The sequence below is a fragment of the Canis aureus genome, chromosome 18 (genome assembly GCF_053574225.1).
Source record: "Canis aureus isolate CA01 chromosome 18, VMU_Caureus_v.1.0, whole genome shotgun sequence".
NCBI lineage: Eukaryota > Metazoa > Chordata > Mammalia > Carnivora > Canidae > Canis > Canis aureus.
In genome coordinates this window covers 11871859-11884670 of record NC_135628.1, presented here as the reverse complement: position 1 = coordinate 11884670, position 12812 = coordinate 11871859, and the positions used below count along the sequence as shown (strand labels likewise).

Here is a 12812-nt window from a genome sequence, read left to right as displayed (position 1 = left end):
ACATACCACATCTCCCTAAAGAATTAAGAGGAATAAAACCCTAAAAGCAAATTGTGTATTTTTAAGGATACAAGTATCTTCTATATTATCTCCAGATTTCACAACTCCTTCCAAGGTATTTTCTCCCAATGTTAATTTATAGGATAGACAATAACATAAATGGCTCTAAAAACAACAAGAGTAAGATTTTTAAGACGATAACAAAATACTCTCATGTTTGCTCCAGTTCAGAGATATTTTTGCTGATAAAAAGGGTGATTTACCATAAGATGATTTTCTGTCTCTATTAATTTATGGGATACGCGATGTGACTTTTGCAGTTTTGCAGCATTTCATTTATCAGCCAAAGAAGCTAATGAAAGTTTGCCTCAACTCTCCCATATTTAATGGGCAGATTTAAACTTTTCTCATATTAATATAAATTAGATGACTTTTGTCCTTGCCCGAAGTGACAATGTCAGTGTCTGAAGCTTACATCTTTCATGACTGTCAGCTAATTAGAATGCAGGACAGCTGTAAAGTTCTCATCTCTAATCCACCCTTCTGGATTCCATCCACTGTTAACACTCCTGTCAATCACTGCAGGGCCCCGAGCTACACTTCCCAAAACCTGTGATAAGCATGGTCTCCATGAGTATCAACAGTAGGAGGTAAAAAAAAAAAAAAAAAAAAATTACCTTTCTACGTATCAGAATTTAAAATAAACTTGATAACCATACCACTAAAAAGTCCTCAACCCACTGTCACCGAACAGATACCATCTTTCTTAAAACTGGAAGTTTGTCAGAGATGTACTCTTGCTGTTTCTTGTTTACATATGTGTGCAGAACTAGGAAATGTGTTTTTGGGAGAGAAGTCGTTTTCTGTTGTGACTTCTCCCAAATTCTAGGAATATATTGACCTTATTTCTGGCCCTTCTCGCTGGCAGCCAGCCCTCCTCCCCTCTCAGTCCTCCTGGGCAGGGCAGGTGCCACAGATGGGGATTCTCTTTCTTTTTGTTGCACCACCTTTCTCCAGACTTCCTCTGTTGACTTCCCTCTAAACTTTTTGCCCCATATTCTCAGTTTTCCTCACACTTTGATCCTTTACATTGATTTTTTTTTGTTTCCTATTTTCTAATTTAATTCAGGTTGTTAGTGAAGCTCGTTTGAGAGGTTTCGATTGGGGATTGCACATTCTTCTACTTCCCAGTGTCTCAGAAGCAGGAGTCAGTATTTTCTAGACAGTTTTTATTCCAAAATATGGACAGAAATCTACCCCTTTGGACAATCTCTCTGTAACACCCTTCAGTAACCACTGGGTCTTCTTCAAATGCATTGAAGAATTTAATACTTGGCTGACAGTATTCCTCTAGACTTAAACTGTCCTCTTCCTGTGTGGCTTAAATCCGTAAAGGGATGACCCATTAAACACTCCAACTACTCTTCAAACAATGTTCACTGTCACTTGATTCAGCCACTCATGCCCAGAGCTACTCCCTGGGCCCCTGCCATCCTCTACCATGAACCCGTTTCAGGAAACAGAATCCTTGAATCCCAACAGCCTCATTTTCTTTCTACAGTTGCTGTGCCTGTTCGATACAGCATTTTGACATCTTTGAGACCTCTAGATTCTCTTTTGCTACTCAAAATGAGTTGCATGGACCATCAGTGTGGCATCGGCCTCACTTGGGAGCTGCTTAAAATGTCCCGGCCCCTCCTCAATCCTAGTCTGCGATTTAACAAGATCCTCAGAGGCTTCATATGCACATATAAATTTAAAAAGGTCTACTCTAATACTTTCAGATTTTCCTAACAGTTTTTTAAAAGATATTTATTATTTATTTATTTATTTGAGAGAGAGAGAGAGAGAGAGAGAGAAAGCCAGCATGAGAAAGGGAAGTGGCAGAGGAAGAGGGAGAAGCAAACTCCTCCCTGAGAGAAGAGCCAATGCGGGGCTCTATCCCAGGACCCTGAGATGATGAGCTGAGCCAAAGTCAGACACTTCACCGAGCCACCCAGGTGCCCCACTAACAGTTTTCACTCAGCTCCTTTTCTACCTAGCTTGCATTGGTCACACATTGCAGTTTGTTCCTTACCAGCACACTCATCTGTCATTGGACCCATTGACTAGTCTCCTCCTTGGATCAACCAAACCAGCATCCTTTCCTCCTGCTGTGCCTAAGCTGTTCTGAGGGCTGCCAGAGGAAATGACCTAACTGGACTGGGTTTGTGACCTCAACTGGATCCCAAGACTGCTTAGTATTCTGTTCTTGAGCATCATCCTTCCACTCTTTCAAACTGCATAGCTCTTCTCTCCCAATTCCTCTCTTTCTCCCTCCTTCCCTCACTCCCTCTTCCTCTCTTACCCCCACTTTGCTTAAAAAACTCTTATTTCATATTTAGAGTGAATGGGATTCTTCAGCCACAAACAATCCTAACATCTTACCTACGTAATTACAAACACCTATATTCATTCCTGAGGACTCTTTTTTAATATCTAAGGTTTTACCACCATCATACTGATTCCACTTAACCATTTCCCCCTCCCCTTTGTGAATAAACTTTTTATTCTGGAATAATTATACATTTACAGAAAAGTTGCAGGATGTGGTGAGATTTCTCATATATCCTATAATGGACTGGATAGTAGCAACAGTATGGCCAAACCATAACCTCAGTAACTGTGAATGGGGCCTTATTTGGAAATGGAGTCTTTGCAGATATAATTCTCATGAGAGGAGATCATGGTTGTAGGTGGGGCCTATATCCAATGACAGGTATCCTTATACGGGACAGAAAAAGAGAAGGGGGAGAGGAAGGAAGCCATGTAAGATTGGAGGGCAGCTACAAACCAAGAAACACTAAAGATTGCTAGAAGTCACCAGAAGTTAGGACAGAGGCATGCAATGGATTCTCCCTCACAGCCTCCAAAAAGAACCAATCCAATTGGCCCTTTGTTTTCAAACTGCTGACTTTTAGATATGTGAGAGAGTAAACTTTAGTTGCTTAAAGTTTTCACTAATCTATTATGGCAGCCCTAGGAAGTGAGTATCATTCCCCATGTGGTTTCTTCTAATGTTCCATCTTGCTTTCCCACATTACATTTGTCAAACCTAAGAAACCGATGCTGATACAATGCTATTAACTAAACCCTAGTCTCAGTTTAGGCTTCTCTAGTTCCTTTTTTTTTTTTAGATTTATTCTTTTATTTTAGAGAGAGAGAGCATGGGAACAGAGAGAGGGTCAGAGGGATGGGGAGAGAGAGAATCTCAAACAGACTTACTGCTGAGCATGGAGCCCAACACTGGGTTCCATCCTAGATCTTGACCCTGAGATCATGATCTGAACCAAAACCAAGAGTCAGTTGCTCAACCCACTGAGCCACTCAGGGGCCCGAGACTTCTCTAGTTTTTACATTAATATCCTATTTCTATTCCATGACTCAATCTAGCATAACACATTACATGGAATTTTCATGTCTCCTTAGTTATCCCTGATAGAGGGATAACTAACATAATCTTTGCTTATTTTTTATTTTTTGACCTTGGCAGTTTTGAGGAGGACTGGTCAATTATTTCCTCGGATGTCTCGCAGTTTGAGTTTGTCTGATGTTTTTCTCCTGATTAAGCCAGAGTCATGGATTTTGGGGAGAAATACCACAGAGATGAAGAACTTTTCTCATCAAATCACATTAGAAAGGTACAGAAGATCAATGCGGCATCACCGGCGATGTTAACATTGATTGCTTGGTTAAGATCGTGCTTGCAGGATTTCTTTGTTGTCAAGTTATTATTTTTCGCTTCCCATCTTCTATTGTTTGGATGTGAGTAATTAATTCCAGCCTACACTCAAGGGAGAAGGACTATGTGTATGTATTATTTGGAATATTTCTGTAAGGAGGATTTGTCTGTTCTCCCTCATTTATTTGTGTAGGCAGTCATTTAGTCCTAGCAGTACAGACTGATGCCCAGGAACGTGTAGCTTTTTATGTTCCATTTCCCATTCCAGATAAAATCTCTTGTCTCTGCTCTGTTTTTCCCTTCCAGCAACAGCATTCTGCCCAACGTCATTCTCTCCTTTCTTTCGTTTATTCGACATTTATTGAAAACCAGATACTACCTGTATCTTAATGATAAGATGGTAAATAATTTATAGTTCATTTGCTCCAGAAGTTAACAGACTGGCAAGTTCTGCTATGTGCCGTTTACCTTACTAGATCCTGAGGATGGAAAGGTATTTGGCACCACCCAGAAAAAGACACTAGTGACTTCTTGAGAGTTCCTCCTTCCGATTTCTTACCTGCATTTACTCTCCAACCCATTTCAGTGGTATACAGATTTTCCTACACTGCATGCCATCTTGCCAGGGAGATTACATTACTTTCATAGTTTCAACTTTTAATCTATGCTGATATTCTTTAAGTATCCATATCTATAGGTCTGGAGTCTCTCCTGAGCTCCAGACTTGTTTATTGTGCTTCTATGTGCAAGAGTCCAGAGACACCTCAGATGACATGATACCCAAATATTTTCTTCCTTTTTCAAGTTCAAACATTATTAATGACAGCGTCACTATTGCCAAAGATAGAAACCTGGGATTCATTCTGAGAAACTCCCTACTATCTTTCTAAGTCCAATTAGGTACCAAGACTGTAGAACCTCTATCCTAAAGACCCCTCAATACACTACACTTTGTTTTCAGTGTCTGCTTCTATACGCCATGTCTACATTCTACAATCTTCCAGAGCTGGCACACTAAAATGTAAGTCAGATCATATTCCCTTCTTATTTAAAGTATTCTCAGCATGTATTGTCTCCAGTATAAGGCCCAGACACACAACACCTGTGACATCTGATCCTTATCTTGTCAACTACATTGTCCAGCATTCCCATGGTTCAGTCACACTGAGCGAGATGCCAGTTAGCTTTCAGGTTCGTGTGACTTTGCACATGTCCTTCCCCTGTTCCTTGGATGACTATCCCCTCATTTTCCATAAACCCCCACTCTTTTCTTTGTGACCACCTTAAATATTTTCTCCTCTATTACTCCTTCCCTGAACTCTGCAGAATTACTCCTCTATGCCTCCTTAGACAATTTTTTACATTATATTTTCATTGTTTATTTATTATACAAATTTCCTTGACCAGACTGAGTTCCAAGAAAATAGCGAGAATGTTTTATTTATCTTTGTATGCTCATTGCCAAGCACACAGAGTAGCCAGTTTTCAGAAGACAGTTGCTCAAAGAATGAAGGAATACAAACTTGTAAGCATCTTATGTCTTTGCTTGCCAGCCAGATGCTTGTGTCAGGATATCTTCTATTTCGTACAAAAGTGCATTATCTAAATTATCTTACCTTCAAATTTGATTTCCTTTTTTGACAGAGGAGAAAGCTGTGGTCCAAGGCTTGGATTATAGAAAAGGGCCTCTGGCAGTTACTTGTTGAGATATTCATGTTAACTATACCATCACTGAATAGTTTATACTTCATGACATGCAGCTGTACTAACAGGGACAGGCATATTATAAGACCTTGTCATGCCACACTCCGTACTCCTTTGCTGGTCAGCCATCCAGTGCTGTCATACTCCTTACCTACTTTTCGACACATTTCTTCTGACATCCTGACTTTCATCTTCACCAGCTCCTTGCCTCTCAAAGCTGGAATTTCCTTAATACACTCTATTCGCGGGAAGGTCATTACTTTCATCTCTAATGTTAGCGTGATACTTTAGAGTTTTAACAACACTTTTCTCTACATTCTCATTTGCTCCAACTTCAGAGGGTTATTACTGTTTCCATTTTTCAAATAAGCAAGCTGAAATTCACAGAACTTACGCTCTCTGTAATATTCCCCAGATAGAACATAGTAGACCTGGGCTTAGAATATTGGTTTGATTTAAAATCCAATGTACTTATCCACTCAGAAACCAGGACCTGAAGACATCATTTGAACCCTAGAAAAACAGTATCCAAACTAAAATTACATAGGAATTATTTTTTAGGAGCTAGTTTAAAGTCAAGTTTTCTGTTTGTAGAAGATAGCATTGCAACCAAAATATTCTGATCAGATGTAGGCTTTATAAGTTTTGATTTTGTGATTGGTGAATCTTCACGAGGGGGATTTATAAAGCATCTAAATGTATATGTTTCGTGCTTGTTGCAGAAGAGGAAAATACAGAAGCATTGTCACGCATTTCATTGTCTACTCTGTGACAGAAAAAAAATCAACCATGAAATGAAAGTGTTCTTTTTCAATAGAAGTGTCTCTGCGTTCATATTTTTCTTCAGTGCTGGTTTTTTGTTTGTTTAAAATCAACTTAAGAAGTTGAATATAAATATAATAGCTCGGGAAATGATGAAAAATATTCATTTTTTTTAACAACTCGTAATCACCACTGAAATTAGAGTTTTCACCCAAGGACGAGCCTCACCTTTTTCTTTCTCAGAGCAACTGACACTATTCCTAGTGGCCCACTTATGTGTCCCTGAACACTTGGAGAGGATATGGGTGAGTGACAGCAAAATGGTAGTAACATGTGTAAGGAGACTCTTTTGATTCCGAAACAGTTTAGCTTACTCACTGTATTTCTTTTCTTTTCTTTTTTTTTTTTTTTTCTCACTGAATTTCTTAACTCCATTCATTACAGAAAGGGTGCTGAATCAATACAATGGTAGCCTGGTAGATGATCCCTGGGTTTGGGCCACAAATTGTCCTCAGTATGGAGTCTATGTGGCTTGATTTAATCTAAGTAATTTAGAAGTGATCTAGCCTATTTGAATTTTCTTGCTTTATTTGTTTTCAGAGGGAGGGATATTAACGTTCTAATCCTCAGAAATATTTTTGTCTGAAAAATGTTTTACCCTCTGAAATAGGGAATAAACATGGGGTCTTTTTTTGGACTTTAAGTCAATTCTGGTATTTTCATGGGCTTACATTGACTCTAAGAATGTCCTTACATGACGCTAGAAGGTCCCAGTTTTGAGTGACTGCCTTTCTCCATGACCTCTCATGTGTAAGTGGTCTTTGTGCTTTGGCCACCTGAGCAGCCTTCTCTGAAAGCCGACCAAAACATGGTTTTTTGGTATAGATGGTGTTATTAATTGTCATTTTTTTCACATTTCACTGCAGAGTGAGTTCATTTATTTTATAGAACAGAAGTCATCATTGACAGAGCCCATATACTAAAATCTTAGTATATGATTTTATACTCTAAAAATGGCATTTATAATAGAACGCTAAAAAAGTAGAAGTCCCAAGTATCATTTTAAAATGTTGCCCATATATGCTGATTTTTAAAGAATAAGTCAAAACAGTATTTTCAACAAAACTAGTTTTTCAGTCTTCAATATTCTAAAATGTCATCACTGAAACAAAAAATGATTTAAATACAAATTTAAACAAGTAAACTGAATAAAGACTACTAGAAACATGATGTGGTATAGTAGAAGGCCCAGAAGTTTTTTTTTTTTTTTTTTTTTTTTTTAATTTTTATTTATTTATGATAGTCACACAGAGAGAGAGAGAGAGGCGCAGAGACACAGGCGGAGGGAGAAGCAGGCTCCATGCACCGGGAGCCCGACGTGGGATTCGATCCCGGGTCTCCAGGATCGCGCCCTGGGCCAAAGGCAGGCGCCAAACCGTTGCGCCACCCAGGGATCCCGGCCCAGAAGTTTTTGAATCAAATTTATGTGGTTTCAGATAGCAACATTATCACTTCCTGGTTCTGTTTCCTTCAAGAAATTAAATTTATTTGAATAGAATTTCAAAAAATGGAGATAATGATGCGTATTAGCAGAGTTGTTGTGAGGTTAAGAATAATATATGTAAAATGCATGACATATCTAGGGACTCAATGTATGTTGTTGTTGCTCTTAATATTATTATCATTATTATTATTATTATTATTATTAATTATTGTTATTACAATGACTTTAAATATCCTCATTTCAGGTTTTTGTCTTGTAACTGAAATTGCGTTAAGTCACCCTGTTATATATATATCAAGTGGCTTCATAAACCTTTGCCCATAAATATATTTATGGTACAAAGAATAGAAACACATTACTAGAATGAAGATTTATAAGGGCATATGAGCATACGAAAGTGTTATAAGTTAAGCTTGTACTATAGCATTTCCCAGTACCAACATCACAACAGGAATATACTTAGCAGAGGTTAAGAAGATGGCAAAATCTGATTAACTACACACATTTTCAAGAGATGTTTCAGTCTTTGTCACAAGTGAATTTTTATAGAGAAACAATCTATTTCCATAGGTAGGTCCCCAGGCAGGTGTGGGCTTCCCCATAGGATACCTTGCGGAAAACATTATATTTGAATGAACGTGTTAGCAGATAAAGCTCAATTCATAGGTAATTCAGACTTCGCATAGTCAAGGGGATGCAGAAAGAAAGCAAGAAGCAGAATGGTGGTTGTTCACTGATGATGTTGGTCAGGAAGCATACTTGGTGTGCTGACTTATACTTGTTCAGGACCGGATACCCCATTCCAGAAACAACTTGACCTTTACTGAGGGAAAGGGCACCATTTTACTTGTGTGAATACAGCTTGAGATAGTTTGCACCCACTAGCATTTTTTTCTCACAAGGTACTTAAAGATATACTGCTATTGTTCAAACTTCATTTGAGAGACGTATAAGCGACTAACGTATTTAACAACAAATTTAACAATCTTCCTTATCCACTCCTTTCATCTACCTCCTAAGAAATGCACAAGGGCTTTCTGATTCCCCATATTCTTCCCTGTCTTTCTGGTCTCTCCTCACATTACTCTCAGCGTAACTTCTCAGCCTCATACCTGATTTTGCTGATGTAAAATTTAATATTTTAAGGAACATTCTATTACACTTCCATTTGTTTTGGTTTATGACTCTACTTGTGTGCTTAGATTGTTAGACGACATAAACGATGTTATTTTGCACCTTCAAAATATATCCAGAATCCATCTGCTCTTCACCCCCTCATTCTATCATCCTAGTCCAAGCCACCATCATCTCTCACCTGAATTATTGCAATTACACCAAATAGTCTCCTTTTTATTATACTTTCCCCGTAACTGTCATTGTCTACACAGCAGCGAGTATGAGCCTTCTAAAAGATAAGTACAATCCTGTTACTCCTTTGCTCAGAACCCTTCAATAGTCTTTCATTTCAGCCTGGGAGATGCAAAAGTCCATATGATGGGTGACAATGCCCTTTATCTTTTTTTTTTTTTAAGATTTTATTTATTTATTCATGAGAGAGACACTAGAGAGAGAGAGGCAGAGACGCGGGCATGGGGAGAAGCAGTCTCCTTGCAGGGAACCCGATTTGGGACTCGATCCTGGGTCTCCAGGATCACACCCTGGGCCGAAGGCAGTGCTAAACCGCTGAGCCACCCAGGCTGCCCACAATGCCCTTTATCAACCAGTTTCTCTCTGACATCATTTACTACTCCATCTGTTCTTTTCACTCCAGCCACACGGATCTTTTTTCTCTTAACCAAATGTGACAGTCACTGTCCTGTCTCAAAGTCTTTGCATTGCTACCCAATCTGCTGAGGTAACTGCAGGACTCATTTCATCACGTCTCTTGGGTGTCTGTGCAAATATCAGTGGGGTCTTCCCAGACGACTCTAAGCAAAAATACAGTATTCATTACATTTCCTGAGCCAAATCCTTGCTTTATTTTATATCACCGAATTTATCACCAAATGATATCCTATATATTTCCCCCCCTTTTTTAAATGGTGTCCATTCTCCCCATAGAATACAGCCTCCATGGGAACAAGATTATTTGTATGCTTTGTTCACTGCTATATCTATAGCACTTTGCACATAGAGACAGTCAATGGATATTTATTAAGTAGGTGGATCAATATATAAATGTCTTTCATGTTAATGCTCCATGTATGTGAGTGTTAAGTTATCTGCATTAGGTGAGATAGTGATGGTCAATGAGGGAGAATGAGGCATATTCTTCAAATTAGTAGTGACAATGGGAATCAAATTTTCCCTAAGTATGGACACATTTTGATCTTGTATGTTTGTATGAAACATTTAAGATATAATAATGTCTTACATATTTTGAGGTTTAAATAAATTCTAAGGATAAGCTTTTTCAACCAAACAACTAGTTGCCAAAATAAATGCAGAATCACAAGACTCTAAACTATTCCTCTATTTCTGGTTATTTAGGTCAACTAAAAGTGCATCTCGGGCTCAGTGGTTGAGCATCTGCCTTTGGGTCAGGGCATGATCCTGGAGACCCGGGATGGAGTCCCACATCAGGCTTCACGCCAGGAGCCTGCTTCTCCCTCTGCCTGTGTCTCTGTCTCTCTCTTTCCATCTCCCTCCCTCCTTCCCTCCCTCTCTCTCTCTCTCTGTGTGTGTGTGTGTGTGTCTCTCTCTCATGAATAAGTAAATAAAATCTTAAAAAAAAATAAAAGAGCATCTCAATAACAAATATGTTTTAGAAATTATGACAGGATAGAAATCAGTTTAGTGATGTATGATTCAACTATTTTTCTAGCTCCTAATGAGAATAAAATATGGACTTTTAGAGGTCGTTCCAGTCCTAAGTGAGAGGGATTACATAGGGAAGTCATCCTTGGTCCTATGAGGTCCCTGAGTGTCAAGAACATATCTGGGTTGGGTGGAGATGATGATGATGATGATGGTGATGGTGATAAAAATAACAAGAGCTAATAGTTGATGCTTACTGAAGCTCACCGTGCACAGGCACTGTTCTAAGTGTTTGCTTGAACGAATGTACTTAATCTTTACAACACTCTTGTAAAGTAGGCATTGTTATTCCCATTTTACAGATGAGGAAACTCAAGTGTGAATAGGTTGAATAAATAGACAAAGTCACACAAAAATCAGAAATGGCAGAGATAGAATTTGAATGCTTTGCCCCGTCTCTCTTAATCTTCCTGTTAACTTGCCAAGCTCCTGCCTGGAGCATAAGTAGAACTCCAGAAAGTGTGTGTGCATGCTCCTATGTATGTGTGTCTGTGCAAGGGTGAGTACAGGCACACTTATTTGTGTGTGTGTACATATGTGAATTGGTAGTGATGACAAGACCATTAATATTTAAAGTGAAATGATAGATCTCTGAAGAGAGCAAAGGTAAGGAAATAAATACTATTGTTGAGCTTTATACGTGTCACTTCACTTAATCAGCATAGCAGCCTTTATGAGGGAACATTTTTGCTTTTTTTTTTTTTTTTAATAGATGAGTTATCAGAGGATCAGAGAAGCAAAAGCCCCACCCATGGGAAAAGCCCTGTCTAGACAGTGGCAATGAGATTGGGAGGAAAATCTCACCTTGTTCCTCAAGAGTAAAGCCCACACCTCCCCTGGAGGCATAAGGAAGACCCTGTGGCCTCCTTGCCAAGATCCTCTGACCTTTCATCTTTTCTTGTCTGGGAGGGGACACCAGTCAAGAGAAGACACTGGGTCAGTGTAAGACTATGTAGTCTGGGGCTAACATTGCCAAATATTTCCAAGACATACGTGAAAAATTATTTATTTCAAATTCAAATTTACCTGGGTGTTCTGTTTTCATTTCTTGTTTATTTATTTGTTTGTTTTGTTCAATCTCACGATGCTACTTGTGGCTTGTCTACCTCTGTCAGGAGTGCTGAACAGATCACAAGAGCAGAGAAAGACATTACCTTAGACTTCGTGAATCCCCATGTGAATTCATCAGCTGCTCATTTATTCACACCTCATTGGTAGAAACAGTGGCTACCCATCAGAGCCAACATACTAAGTTTGTGAATGTTCACTCCTAGAGCTTACTGTATCTAGAATACAGAGGTCCTCAAATTTCAGTGTACATGAAGATTACCTGGGAAACTTGTTTTAAAAAATGCTGATTCTTGGCTCTAACCCCAAAGTTTATGATTCTTAAAGTAGAACCCTGAAATCTGTGTTTTTAATGAAAAGTCAATGAAAACAACCTATGGGTGGTCGGTTCCTGGAACATTCTTTGATAAGTTCCAGTCTGGTGATTGGAAGAGACTTTATCCAGATATTATAAAAGTCAATATGAAATATTTCTCATTGAGACTTTAGATCCTGGGACATTGTGTGCTTTGAATTCCTCTAAGGTGTTAATGCAGATTATAGACTATTATTGTATTATAAGTATTACTCTTTTTTTTTTTCTGACAAATGATAGCTAAGTGTGTTGGCAAGTGAGAATTCGCTGCAAGCATACTGTGCTCCCCAGAAGAGAAATTTTCTCCATATTTCTGATTGGAGCCTTGAGTCAAGTGAAGTGTCACATTCTTACCAAGTAGCTTAGACTCTTGAGCCATAGTCGGTTCTGCACCAGAGTTATTTATGAAAGCCTTGTTTCTGGCAGGAAAAGGTTCACTGGGTTTCATTGGGTTAAAAGCAAGGACTTGGACCTACAATTTTTCAAACCGATTCTATATTTCAACATAATGTTTGTTGTACTGATATGGTATGTGGAGGCATTTGTGTATTCGTTGTTGAACACCCAGACTGCTGAATCCTTTGCAAAGTCAAGTCAAAGCAGTGAGCATTCTGGGAGAGATGCCAACAACAAATGGTAGTAATCCAGCCTTGTTGTTATAAAAGCATGAATCAAAAGCTCAGCATCTTGCTGAGACAGCGATCGTCTTAACCTTGTTATACTCCTGAGATGGTAATATGAGGTCTTATCAATATGGTTGATATGGCTCTCAAAGGAAAGCTGAGGGTTGAAACTGGCTAAAATTTATCATGGAGAATATTGCCTTGTGGGATGTCCAGCTGTAGAATTGTGACTAACTATTAAATCCTCTGTGAAGTTGA

General features: G+C 38.8%; 2 long non-coding RNA genes across 12 annotated transcripts in view; one reads left to right on the top strand and one right to left on the bottom strand.

Moving 5' to 3' along the window:
• LOC144288574 (uncharacterized) overlaps positions 1 to 2176 on the bottom strand; it is a 64849-nt gene extending 62673 nt beyond the window's left edge. For all 10 annotated transcript variants that reach the window (XR_013356534.1, XR_013356533.1, XR_013356535.1 and 7 more), the window contains exon 1: positions 2078 to 2176. This is a non-coding gene — a long non-coding RNA (uncharacterized LOC144288574). The remainder of the gene's footprint in view (positions 1 to 2077) is intronic.
• LOC144288575 (uncharacterized) overlaps positions 1 to 12812 on the top strand; it is a 271172-nt gene that overhangs the window by 185598 nt on the left and 72762 nt on the right. The gene's annotated exons all lie outside the window — the stretch shown is intronic.